At 42.8% G+C, this 14,357-nt stretch overlaps 1 non-coding gene across 1 annotated transcript; it reads left to right on the top strand.

The window, feature by feature from the left end:
* Positions 1 to 8,238: 8,238 nt before the first annotated feature.
* Positions 8,239 to 8,425, top strand: LOC143928522 (U2 spliceosomal RNA). Its single transcript, XR_013262418.1, has one exon. It is a non-coding gene; the product is annotated as a U2 spliceosomal RNA (small nuclear RNA).
* The last annotated feature ends 5,932 nt before the right edge of the window (positions 8,426 to 14,357 follow it).

Here is a 14,357-nt window from a genome sequence, read left to right as displayed (position 1 = left end):
CAAGGTAGAGAAAAAGAATTCTCTTCTATCTAAGATCCAGAGACTTTACCCTTTTAAGGAGGAAGAAGTTAAAAATTTGGAGACTTCCCCTCTGGTGGATGCGGCTGTGATGAGACTGGTCCGACATGTGACCCTTCCTCTTGAAGACACAGTCTCTTTTAAGGATGCTCTGGACAGGAGAATTGATTCTGACCTGAAGAGGATCTATCTTACGGCTGGCATGGCCTGTAAACCAGCTCTGGCCTTAGCGGCTCTGTCTAGAGCGATGGAAGTTTGGTCTGATAGTGTTGATGAAACACTCAGAAACGTCTCAGACGATCTTGCCAAGGGTTCTCCCATTCAAGAACTAAGACTGGCTTCGGCTTTCTTGGGAGAGGCCTCGATCGATATTGTACGACTGGTGGCCCGAGTTATGCTCTCATCTGTAACTGCCAAGCGTGCCCTATGGCTCTGTCCTTGGCTAGCCGATCCCGCTTCTAAGCAGGTTTGGTGCCGTATTCCCTTTGATGGTTCTTCCCTTTTCAGCAATAAGCTGGATAGTGCTATAACTCGGGCCACCGGGGGTAAGTCGGGGTTTCTCCCCCAGGATAGGCGCCTGTAGAATCAAAGGAGATCGTTCCCAAGAAAGCAGGGTCAAGATCGTGCCAGGGAGGCACGCACTTACAGGCCTGGACGGGAATTTTCCAGATCTTGGAGGTCCAGACATCTCTCAAAAAATCTGCAAAGGGCAGTTCGATGGGGGAAAAGGAGCCTACTAAGTCCTTTTGAGATCGGGCCCGTCCAGGCGGTCTGGGTAGGAGCTTGTTTGTTCCACTTTCGGCGCGTCTGGGCGGCCTCGATCCAGGATTTTTGGACCGTCACGAGGGTCTCCTCCGGGCACACTTGGTCGTTCAGCAGTGTCCCCAAACTCAAGTGTGTTCCCACATCCATTCCAAGGTCAGAAGAAAAAAGACAAATTCTTTTAACCTACATAAAATCTTTGTTGGATCAAGGCGCCGCTATTCCTGTTCCAGACAACCAACGCGGCATGGGAATGCATTCCCCTCTTTTCCTGGTCCAGAAAAAGAACGGTACATGGAGACCTGTAATAGACTTGACGTGTCTAAATCGCTTCATAAGAAAGGAGAAATTCAAAATGGAAACTCTGTCCACGATTCAACAATCAATGCAGCCAGGGGACTGGCTTGTCTCAATAGACCTCAAAGACGCCTATTTTCACGTCTTAGTGGCCACAGAGTACCAACAGTTTCTTCGTTTCTCCATTGGCCAGCTTCATTTACAGTTTACCTGCCTTCCTTTCAGTCTGTCAACCTCCCCTCGCACATTCTCGAAGGTCCTTCTAGCAGTTGTAGCATTGTTGAGAGTCAGAAAAATCCGGATTCATCATTATCTGGACGATTTGCTTATTCTGGCTCAGGACAAGGATTGTCTCTTGAAACACAGGGATCAAGTTATCGCAACCCTCAAGGAATTCGGGTGGCTTCTGAATTTTGAGAAAAGCCAGTTAGTTCCTACACAGTCTCTCGTGTTCCTCGGTGCTCTGTTCAATACGGCAAAAGGTACCATCTCTCTGCCCGAGGAGAAGGTTGCAGTAGTACGGGACAGGATCCACCTGGCCCTCTCTTCGTCTCGTCTCAGTGCTCTTCATTGCCTAAAGATCATAGGCACCATGGTGTCCACCATACCGATGGTGAAGTGGGCACAGTGGAGGATGCGCCCCTTTCAAATGGGTTTTCTTCGCCAATGGTCGGGAGAAAAGGTCCAGTCCATCGAGATTACTCTGGTGGCTTCGTCGGGAGAACCTGTTGAATTGCCACTCCCTTCTTCCAATCAAATGGATCACAGTGACGCCAGATGCCAGCAACAAGGGCTGGGGGGCACATTGTCTATCGGAAGTGGCTCAGGGCATTTGGGACTTTCCCTCTCGGGGAATAGTGTCAAATGTGCTAGAACTACGAGCAGCCTTCCTAGCGTTGTTGGCATTTCTGCATCTGATAGTGGGAGCATCCGTAGTCCTCAGGCTGGACAATACGACTGCGGTCGCATACGTAAGGAAGCAAGGGGGCACCAGAAGTCGGTCTCTGCTGCGGGAAGTGGATCCAATAATGCGTTGGTCCCAGAGGAATCTGGCCAACCTATGTGCCTGGAGTTCTCAACGTCCAAGCGGACTTTCTCTCACGAGTCCCCTTGGACAACGAGTGGACCCTTCACGAAGATGTGTTTCAGTGGGTTCTATCCCTGGGGATTTCTCCAGAAGTGGATCTCTTCGCCTCCCGTTTCAACAGGAAGCTAACGAGGTTCTATTCGAGGTTCAAGGATCCGCAGGCCTACGGGATAGATGCCCTAACAGAGCAGTGGTGGTTCCACAAGGCATACGCCTTCCCTCCAATTCCAATTATCTTTCAGTTCCTGAAGACACTCAGATGGGAGGAAGTGGAGGTGTTGGCAATAATTCGGCATTGGCCCAACAGTCCTTGGTTTCCTCTCCTATCCCTCCTCAGTTTTCGTGACCCAGTTCCTCTTCCATCCAGACGGGACCTGCTCTCCCAGGGCTCGATTCTCCATCCATGTCCTGCTCACCTTCAGTTGAGGGCCTGGTTCTTGAGAGGGGAAGGCTGGAAGCACTAGGGTGTCCTAAGGAAGCCATTTCCACCCTCTTAAGTGCAAGGAGAAGTACTAATAAGGTGTATGAACGGATCTGGGCCAAATTTGTATCTTATGTGTCCTTCAGAACCAGTTCCTACATTTCACCTGCAGTTCAAGACGTTTTGGGTTTCCTGCAATCAGGCTTGGACTTACCCTTGTCAGTTAGCTCCCTTCGGGTTCAATTCTCGGCTATCTCCACATTTACAGGGGTTCCGTGGGCCAAGCATGCCCTTATCCAGCAGTTCTTCAAAGGCGCAATAAGATTGAGACCCCAGAAAAAACCCAGATTCCCTAAATGGGATCTGCCTCTAGTTCTGGACTTCTTTTCTCTTTTCAGTAAGGCTCTTTCCATCAGAGAACTCACCTTGAAAACTGCATTCCTGGTGGCGGTCACCTCGGCAAAACGAGTATCAGAGATTCAAGCTCTAGGAGTCAAGGAGCCCTTTCTAACTTTTTTTCCAGACAGAGTGTGGTCCTAGTTCCAATGTTGGGGTCAAACCCTAAGGTCACCTCGGTTTTTCATGAAAATCAAGAAATCTCTCTACCCATATTCAGATCCTCGGATTCCTCGGAAGTTCATCCACTTGATGTTGGGCGTTTATTAAAGCTCTATTTGGAAGCTACAGCTCCATTTCGGCAGTCGGACTTCCTGTTCGTTCTGTTCTGTGGGAAGAACAAGGGCACTAGAGCATCAGTCAGGTCAATTGCGGCATGGATAGTTCAAGCAATCCAGTGGGCGTACAGAGAAAAGGGCTTGGCTCCTCCTCAGGCGGTGACGGCGCATTCGACCAGAAGTCTTTCTACCTCGTGGGCGGCCTCTCGCCACGTGGCTCCTGACGTGATATGCAGGGCGGCCTCGTGGTCTTCAATACACACCTTTATGTCTCATTATTGTGTTGAGCCGGCGGCTCTATCCTCAGTTGATTTTGGAGTTAAAGTTTTGTCGGTTGACGGTGTCAAATAAATCTTTGTTGAGCAGTATTTTGCCCACCCGGGTGTGTTTTGGCGAGTTATTTCCCACACGTTGGCTGCCATGGAGTCTGTCAGGAAAACGGAAAATTTATGTCAAAATACCTACCGTAATTTTCCTTTCCTGATGGACTCCATGGCAGCAGGAGTTCCCTCCCAAATGGCTGGAGTAGGATAGTTACCGAACACGGCCTTTGGCAGGGAGCAAAGATTTATGGGAGTGTCGTCCTATAGGGTAATGGAGGCGGGACTAAACCCACACGTTGGCTGCCATGGAGTCCATCAGGAAAGGAAAATTACGGTAAGTATTTTGACATAAATTTTCCGTTTTATTTTTGGTGGTATTTGATCACCTCTGCGGTTTTTATTTTTTGCGCTATAAACAAAAAAGAGCGACAATTTTGAAAAATACTTTTTGCTATAATAAATATCCAACTTTTCACTTTAGGCCGATACGTATTCTTCCACATATTTTTGGTAAAGAAAATTCGCAATTAGCAATTATTGATTGGTTTGTGCAAAAGTTATAGCATCTACAAAATATTTTTTTTACTAGTAATGGCGGTGATCTGCTATTTTTTTTTTTGTGACTGCGACATTATGGCGGACACATCGGACACTTTTGACACATTTTTGGCACCATTCATATTTACACAGCGATTGGTGCTATAAAATTGCACTGATTACTGTGTAAATGTGACCGGCAGGGAAGGGGTTAGCACAGCGGGCGCTGCAGTGGTTAATATGTTCCCTATGGGAGTGATTCTAACTGTGGGGGGAGGAGACCGATCGGTGTTCCTCTGTACTGGGAACACACTATCGGTCGCCTCTCCTCTGACAGGACGTGGATCTGTGGGTTTACATACAGAGATCCACGGTCCTGCTGTGTTCCCGGGCAATCGTGGGTGCCCCGGCGGACATCGCGGCCGCCGGGCACACTCACCGGGTTCACGAGCGATGCCGCGGGTGCGCGCGCCCCCTAGACGGCCGGGAATCAGAGGACATCATATGACGCCCACCCAGGATGGGAGATCCCATCTGTGGGCGTCGTATGTCTATAGGCCGGGGTTGAAGTGGATAAAAGTTCAAAAACGTCCATGTGTGCATGGACACATAGGATAACATAGAGTGGAGTTTATGGGCTCCCAAACTGCGTTGGAGCCTTAGGCCGGGAGAATAAACCGGATCACATCGATGAATTTCTTCAGTGAATTCAGCCGCTCACCTGCCACAGAGTTCTATTTTAATTTTCTGGTGCCAGTTCCATTACAAAAAGCCAACTACAGGTACAATATCCTGATCTCACACTAGATGGCGCCACATTCAAAGCTTCGAATAGATCCCTATTTGATTTTGCATCATCTAAAAAATATATATATATATATATAACGTTTAATCACCTTGACCCCCGACCAATTAATTATTAAGATGATACGATTTTCTCAATTGTCTCTCTTCTGGGTTTTTGCGCAGTTTTCTGGATCCTCTTACAAGGGAAGCACAAAACGTTTGGCCAGTAGACACCAGAAGAAAAAGGTTTGGCGGGGCTCCAGAGCGTAATGAAAGGTCTCGGAGCGAACCTAATCCCCGTCTGATGACATCATACGCACATCTAACAGTGCCGTACTGTAGGAGCGTAGACCCCCAGTCATTTAAAATGTCATGTTCCAGAAAAAAAAAAAAATCTCTGTACAAATTTTTTGGCCTCGGCAAAGGACTTATTAAAGAAGGTTCTATTTAGCGATGGAGAGAGAGGCCACCTTGTGGAATGCCGCGTGCCCTAATCTGCCCTCTCCGCTTCCACCGCCGCCGCTGCTGCTGCTGCTGCTGGGACGCCGAGTCAAATATCAGCTTTTTTTCTCCAGGATTAGGAATTAGCTGCTGTGAAAGACCTCTATTAATAGAGATGCAGAATTTATTTTTATTTTTTTTAAGAAGCGGAAAAAAAAGAATTAAAGGACAACTCTAAAAATGTGAGAACATCACGCTTCATGAGTGCGCTGTTAAAATTATTATTATACAGGATTTGTATAGCGCCAACAGTTTACGCAGCGCTTTGCGATATAAAGGGGGGACAGTACGATTACACAAAAATATGACCAATAAAAAATAAATTAAAAAAAATTCTATCTGACACCAACCTAAGTGTATCGCCCCTCCCCCGACAATGCATGGAAGTCATCGTCCAATGGATCACTTGGTTTGGGTGCAAATCAGTGTCTTCACTATAGGCAGACAGGAAGTGAGAGAGAATCTCCCCAACAGGGGCACCAACACAACTTTTGTAGAGCGGGGGGAAGAAAAAATAAAAATAAACAATTTGATGAGTATAAGAAATATGATACAAAGCAATTTCATTCTCTGTCATTCTCATTTTTAAAAAACAAAACAAAAAAAAATAGATTTTCCAATAAAAATTAATTTAATTAAAAAAATGATTTTCCAATAAAAATGTATTGAATAAAAAAAAAAATGTGATGAATACATTTTTTTAAATGAAATATATATAAAATATACAAGTTTAGTTATAACTTTAAAAACTTTTTTTTATTGGACTTTTTTCCCTTAGCTTTAACTATTTATAGAAGTGGCAAAAGAATATTTTTTTAAATAAAAATCTGATGAATACATTTTTTTTAATTAAATATATATAAAATATACAAGTTTAGTTATAACTTTACTAAACTTTTTTTTTATTTGACTTTTTTCCCTTAGCTTTAACTATTTATAGAAGTGGGGAAATATATAAATATATATATATATATATATATATATATATTTTTTTTTTTAATAAAAATGTGATGAATACATTTTTTTAAATTAAATATATATAAAATATACAAGTTTAGTTATAACTTTACTAAACTTTTTTTTTATTTGACTTTTTTCCCTTAGCTTTAACTATTTATAGAAGTGGGGAAATATATAAATATATATATATATATATATATTTTTTTTTTTTATAAAAATGTGATGAATACATTTTTTTTAAATTAAATATATATAAAATATACAAGTTTAGTTATAACTTTAAACAGCTTTTTTTTTTTTATTGGACTTTTTTCCCTTAGCTTTAACTATTTATAGAAGTGGGAAAATAATTTTTTTTTAAATAAAAATGGGATGAATATTTTTTGTAATTAAATATATATAAAATATACAAGTTTAGTTATAACTTTACTAAACTTTTTTTTAATCAGACTTTTTTCCCTTAGCTTTAACTATTTATAGAAGTGGGAAAAGAATATTTTTTTAAATAAAAATGTGATGAATACATTTTTTTAATTAAATATATATAAAATATACAAGTTTAGTTATAACTTTAATAAACTTTTTTTTTTATTGGACTTTTTTCCTTTAGCTTTAACGATTTATAGAAGTGGATAAAGAAAAACATTTTTTATTTATTTTTTATAAAAATGTGATGAATAAAAAAAAACATTAATTCAATATAGAGAAAATAAAAAAGTTTATCAAAGTTATAACTAAACGTGTATATTTTATATATATTGAATTAAATTTTTTTTTTATTCATCACATTTTTATATAAAAAAATATTCTTTTTTCACTTCTATAAATAGTTAAAACTAAGGGAAAAAAGACTAATAAAAAAGTTTATTAAAGTTATAACTAAACTTGTATATTTGACTTTTTTCCCTTAGTTTTAACTCGTTATAGAAGTGAAAAAAAGAAGAATTAATATTTTTTTTTTTATATAAAAATGAGATGAATACATTTTTTTTACTTCAAAATACTTAAAATATACAAGTTTCATTATAACTTTAATAAGCTTTTTTTTATTGGACTTTTTTTCCTTTAGTTTTAACGATTTATAGAAGTGGATAAAGAAAAAAAAAAGATTTTCCAATAAAAATTCATTGAATAAAAAAATAAAATTTGATTTAAAATGTACAACTTTTGGTTTTAAATTTTAATAGACTTTTTTTTATTATACTTTTTTCCTTTAGTTTTAACTATTTATAGAAGTGAAAAAAGAAGATAACAAACAAGTTAAGTTATAACTTTAATAAACTTTTTAATTGGACTTTTTTTTCCCTTAGTTTTAACAATTTATAGAAGTGGATAAAGAAAAAAAATGTATTTTTTATAAAAATGAGATGAATAAAAAAATATGTAATTCAATATATATAAAATAGTTATAATTTTATTAAACTTTTTTTATTAGACTTTTCTTTCTTAGTTTTAACTATAGAAGTGAAAAAAAAAACTTTTTTTATAAAAAATATGAAAAAAATTGATATAAAATGTACAAATTTAGTTATAATTTTATTAACTTTTTTTTCAGTTAGGGAAAAAAATGAGGGAAGAGAGTGGTTGTCACCAGGAAAGGAAGCCAAGGTTAGCAAACAAAGTAAATTAACTATTTATAGAAGGGGGAAAAAAAAGAAGAAAAAGTTTGTTAAAAAAAATGCAAAAAAAAAAAAAAAAGGATATCAAATGTACAAGTTTAGTTAGTGTCTCTTACTAGAACAGGAAGTCAAGGTGAGCATAAAAATATTATTAGAATTATTTTTATTTTTTTAGCTTTTTATAGAATGAAGGAAAAGTTTTTCACTAAAAATGCAATGAATAAAAACATTTTTTTTTTTTTAAATAAAAAAACTCACTTCTCTGCCTTTTGGGATAAGATCAAGTGTGGTATCTGTTCTTATCAGTTTAATATCTGATACGTCCCCTATCTGGGGACCATATATTAAATGGATTTTTAGAACAGGGAGATGGAAAAGATTACGCAGTACTCAACGCATTGAGCTGGTATTACATTACCTCCAGGACCGGTGCAAGTAAAAAAATAAATAAAAAATTATATCAAATGTACAAATAAAGGAGACATTTATAAATAAATCAAGGGAGTGGACGACAGGAAGCCAGGGTGAGAATTTTTTTTTTATTATTATTTTTTTTTTATTATTATTTTTTTTTTTAAGTTATAACTCTTTATAGAAGGGGAAACAAGAACAAAACATTTATTTCTCAATAAAAAAAATCCAATGAATAAAACATTTTTTGATATAAAATGCACAACTTTAGTCATAACTTAATACACTTTAATAACTTTTGTTTAAGTTAGAGAAAAAAAGGAGTTAACCACAAATAAATGAGGGGAGAGAGTAGTTGTCACCAGAACAGGGAGCCAAGGTGAGCAAAAATATTCAAATTATTTTATTTTATTTAGTTTCAACTATTTATAGAAGGGGGGGGGGGGGATGTTTTTCAATAAACATGCAATAAACACAAATAACATTTGATATCAATTGTACAAAGTTTAGTTATAAGTTTAATAAAATTTAATAACTATTTTTTTTCCAGTTGGGGAAAAAAGGAAACACTCATAAATGAGGGGAATGCGTGGTTGTCACCAAGATGGGAAGCCAGGGTGAGCAAAAATAAATAAATACATTTTTTTTTTTTTTTTTTTTTGTTTTAACTATTTAGAAAAGGGGGGAAATCTAATAAATACAAAAAAAAATTGGTAAAATGAACAGCTTTAGTTTTAACTTTATTACATTAAAAAAAATGAAGGAGGGGAGTGAGGATCAGGATGGGATGCCAAGGTGAGCAAAAAAAAATATTATCAGAATTTATTTTTAGTTTTAACAGTTTATAGGGGGGGGGGGGGGATTTTTTTTAATAAAAATGCAAATGCTGTCCATTTTTCTTTTTCTTTTTTTCTTATTAAATAATATACACTGATTTGGGTTATTTGCACCAAAGAAATGGAGCAGAAAACAATTTGGCCTAAACTTATAAAGAACGATTGTTAATTTGCAAAATTAGCAAAATTTTATAACAGAAAAAAAGAAAAACACAAGTTTTTTTTCCACGTTTAAAAATAAATAAATTCTATTTTAGCAAAAAATAAAAAAACCCAAGCGGTGCTTGCCGACCGCCGCATGTACATTCACGTCAGCAGAATGGCACGGCTGCGCAATTGGGCGTACCTGTGCATCCCTTCGAATTTGCCGCCGTGTGGTCGCATGCGCGCCACGAGTTTCCATGTGATCGCGGGTCCCGCGGACTCGATGTCCTGCGGGGATCCCCGCGATCGTCTCACGAAGCTGAAGAACGGGGAAATGCTGATGTAAACAAGCATTTCCCCGTTCTGCCTAGTGACACTGATCACAGGTCCCTGTAATCGGGAGCGGTGATCAGTGTTGTGTCACACACAGCTCCTCCCCCCATACAGTTAGAATCACTCCCCAGGACACACTTAACCCCTTTACTGCCCCCTAGTGGTTAAACCCTTCACTGCCAGTGTCATTTACACAGTAATCAGTGCATTTTTAATCGCCAGGTCGCTGTATAAATGTGAATGGTCCCAAAATAGCACCAAAAGTGTCTGATGCGTCCGCCATAATGTTGCAGTCACGATTAAAATCGCTGATCGCCGCCATTACTAGTAAAAAATAAAAAATATGAATAAAAATGCCATAAACTATCCCTTATTTTGTAGACAATATAACTTTTACGCAAACCAATCAATATACGCTTATTGTGATTTTTTTTGATTTTTTTTTTTTTTTAAGCAAAAATATGTAGAATACGTATCGGCCTAAACTGAGGGAAAAAAAAAATTTTTCTCTATTTTTTGGGGGATACAAAAAGTAAAAACTCTTGCTTTTTTTTTCAAAATTGTCACTCTTTTTTTAATTATAGCACAAATACCACCAAAAGAAAGTTCTATTTGTGGGGAAAAAAGGACGTCAATTTTGTTTGGGAGCCACTTCGCACGACCGCGCAATTGTCAGTTAAAGCGACCCAGTGCCGAATCGCAAAAAGTGCTCTGGTCTTTGGCCAGCCAAATGGTCCGGGGCTTAAGTGGTTAAATACCACCCAAGAAAGCTCTATTTGTGTGAAAAAAAAAATGATAACAATTTAGTGTTAGTGTACAGTGTTGCATGACCGCGCAATTGTCATTCAAATGCCGTGTGCACACGGTCAGAATTCAGATTTCCGACCATGTGTAGGCACCATCGGACATTTTCCGTTGGAAATTTCCGACAACAAAAGTTTGAGAGCTGGTTCTCAAATTTTCCGTCAACAAAATCCGTTGTCGTAAATTCTGATCGTGTGTAGACAATTCCGACGCACAAAGTTCTACGCACGCTCGGAATCAAGCAGAAGAAGCTGCACTGGCTATTGAACTTCCTTTGTCTCGGCTCGTCGTATGTCTTGTACGTCACCGCGTTCTTGGGGTTCGGAATTTCCGACAATATTTGTGCGACCGTGTGTATGCAAGATAAGTTTGAGCCGACATCCGTCGGAAAAAAAAAATCCATGGATTTTGTTGTCGGAATGTCCGATTGTGTGTACGCGGCAAAAGTGTGACAGCTCTAAAAGCTGGACATTGTCCCGGGCAGGAAGATGGGGAAAGTCCTCGGGATTGAAGTGGTCTCTCTGTATCTTCTCTGGACGGATCCTCCAGTCCTCCTCCACATCCCCTCCTCTGATTCTCATACAATGGCGACGATCCTCACACCTTGACGTTTGCATGTTAATTCCATTTAATTCGGCATTACAGAAATGTTGGGTGCTGGAAGGGAGGGAATTCCACAAACATGGAGATTCTTCACATTGTGTGATATTTACCGACATCCAGCGGGAGAGCCAACAAACATTAGATTGTGTGCTCACCTGACCAAGCATGGGCCAGTGCTGTGTACACTCTCTGTGCTCAGCATACACTCTGCTAAGGGACCATTTACATCTAAACTGGCCATATAAAGGGGCACTCCTCCCCAGAAGTGAGATTCTGGTCCTCAGCAGATGATGGATGGTGTGGCTGACCCATACAACATACAATCTGATTAATCATTTGCCATCTGAGCCATTTCTGACACTTCGCTCCTACATGTAAAAATAATATTATTTTTTTTTGCTAGAAAATTACTTATAGCTCCCACACACACACACATATATATATATACACATATATACTTTTTTTTTTTTAGCAGAGACCATGTCGAATAAAATGGTGGTCATTGCAATATTTTACGTCACACTATTGTCAGTGGCCATCTCACCGGATAGCAGCGGGTGTCAGCGGACATGTCAGTGGACATGTCACCGGATAGCGACATGTCACCGGATAGCAGCGGGTGTCAGCGGATATGTCACCGGATAGCAGCGGGTGTCAGTGGACATGTCACCAGATAGCGACATGTCACCGGATAGCAGCGGGTGTCAGCGGCCATGTCACTGGATAGCAGCGGGTGTCGGCGGACATGTCACCGGATAGCAGCGGACATGTCACTGGATAACAGCGGGTGTCAGCGGACGTGTCACCGGATAGCAGCGGGTGTCAGCGGACATGTCACCGGATAGCAGCGGGTGTCAGAAGACATGTCACCGGATAGCAGCGGGTGTCAGCAGACATGTCACCGGATAGCAGTGGGTGTCAGTGGACATGTCACCGGATAGCAGTGGGTGTCAGCGGACATGTCACCGGATAGCAGCGGGTGTCAGCGGACATGTCACTGGATAGCAGCGGGTGTCAGCGGACATGTCACCGGATAGCAGCGGGTGTCAGCGGACATGTCACCGGATAGCAGTGGGCGTCAGCGGACATGTCACCGGATAGCAGTGGGTGTCAGCGGACATGTCACCGGATAGCAGCGGGTGTCAGCGGACATGTCACCGGATAGCAGTGGGCGTCAGCGGACATGTCACCAGATAGCAGTGGGTGTCAGCGGACATGTCACCGGATAGCAGTGGGTGTCAGCGGACATGTCACTGGATAGCAGCGGGTGTCAGCGGACATGTCACCGGATAGCAGCGGGTGTCAGCAGACATGTCACCGTATAGCAGCGGGTGTCAGAAGACATGTCACCGGATAGCAGCGGGTGTCAGCAGACATGTCACCGGATAGCAGCGGGTGTCAGCGGACATGTCACCGGATAGCAGTTGGTGTCGGCGGACATGTCACCGGATAGCAGTGGGTGTCAGTGGACATGTCACCGGATAGCAGCGGGCGTCAGCGGACATGTCACCAGATAGCAGTGGGTGTCAGCGGACATGTCACCGGATAGCAGTGGGTGTCAGCGGACATGTCACTGGATAGCAGCGGGTGTCAGCGGACATGTCACCGGATAGCAGCGGGTGTCAGAAGACATGTCACCGGATAGCAGCGGGTGTCAGCAGACATGTCACCGGATAGCAGCGGGTGTCAGCGGACATGTCACCGGATAGCAGTTGGTGTCGGCGGACATGTCACCGGATAGCAGTGGGTGTCAGTGGACATGTCACCGGATAGCAGCGGGCGTCAGCGGACATGTCACCAGATAGCAGTGGGTGTCAGCGGACATGTCACTGGATAGCAGCGGGTGTCGGCGGACATGTCACCGGATAGCAGCGGACATGTCACTGGATAACAGCGGGTGTCAGCGGACGTGTCACCGGATAGCAGCGGGTGTCAGCGGACATGTCACCGGATAGCAGCGGGCGTCAGCGGACATGTCACTGGATAGCAGCGGGCCTCAGCGGACATGTCACCGGATAGCAGTGGGTGTCAGTGGACATGTCACCGGATAGCAGTGGGTGTCAGCGGACATGTCACCGGATAGCAGCGGGTGTCAGCGGACATGTCACTGGATAGCAGCGGGTGTCAGCGGACATGTCACCGGATAGCAGCGGGTGTCAGCGGACATGTCACCGGATAGCAGTGGGCGTCAGCGGACATGTCACCGGATAGCAGTGGGTGTCAGCGGACATGTCACCGGATAGCAGCGGGTGTCAGCGGACATGTCACCGGATAGCAGTGGGCGTCAGCGGACATGTCACCAGATAGCAGTGGGTGTCAGCGGACATGTCACCGGATAGCAGTGGGTGTCAGCGGACATGTCACTGGATAGCAGCGGGTGTCAGCGGACATGTCACCGGATAGCAGCGGGTGTCAGCAGACATGTCACCGTATAGCAGCGGGTGTCAGAAGACATGTCACCGGATAGCAGCGGGTGTCAGCAGACATGTCACCGGATAGCAGCGGGTGTCAGCGGACATGTCACCGGATAGCAGTTGGTGTCGGCGGACATGTCACCGGATAGCAGTGGGTGTCAGTGGACATGTCACCGGATAGCAGCGGGCGTCAGCGGACATGTCACCAGATAGCAGTGGGTGTCAGCGGACATGTCACCGGATAGCAGTGGGTGTCAGCGGACATGTCACTGGATAGCAGCGGGTGTCAGCGGACATGTCACCGGATAGCAGCGGGTGTCAGAAGACATGTCACCGGATAGCAGCGGGTGTCAGCAGACATGTCACCGGATAGCAGCGGGTGTCAGCGGACATGTCACCGGATAGCAGTTGGTGTCGGCGGACATGTCACCGGATAGCAGTGGGTGTCAGTGGACATGTCACCGGATAGCAGCGGGCGTCAGCGGACATGTCACCAGATAGCAGTGGGTGTCAGCGGACATGTCACTGGATAGCAGCGGGTGTCGGCGGACATGTCACCGGATAGCAGCGGACATGTCACTGGATAACAGCGGGTGTCAGCGGACGTGTCACCGGATAGCAGCGGGTGTCAGCGGACATGTCACCGGATAGCAGCGGGCGTCAGCGGACATGTCACTGGATAGCAGCGGGCCTCAGCGGACATGTCACCGGATAGCAGTGGGTGTCAGTGGACATGTCACCGGATAGCAGTGGGTGTCAGCGGACATGTCACCGGATAGCAGCGGGTGTCAGCGGACATGTCACTGGATAGCAGCGGGTGTCAGCGG

Source organism: Lithobates pipiens, unplaced genomic scaffold, assembly GCF_037356315.1.
Source record: "Lithobates pipiens isolate NorthernLeopardFrog02 unplaced genomic scaffold, aLitPip1_a1.2 Scaffold_23, whole genome shotgun sequence".
Lineage (NCBI taxonomy): Eukaryota > Metazoa > Chordata > Amphibia > Anura > Ranidae > Lithobates > Lithobates pipiens.
The sequence above is the reverse complement of the archived record's forward strand: the minus strand, read 5'-3'. Positions and strand labels throughout refer to the sequence as shown.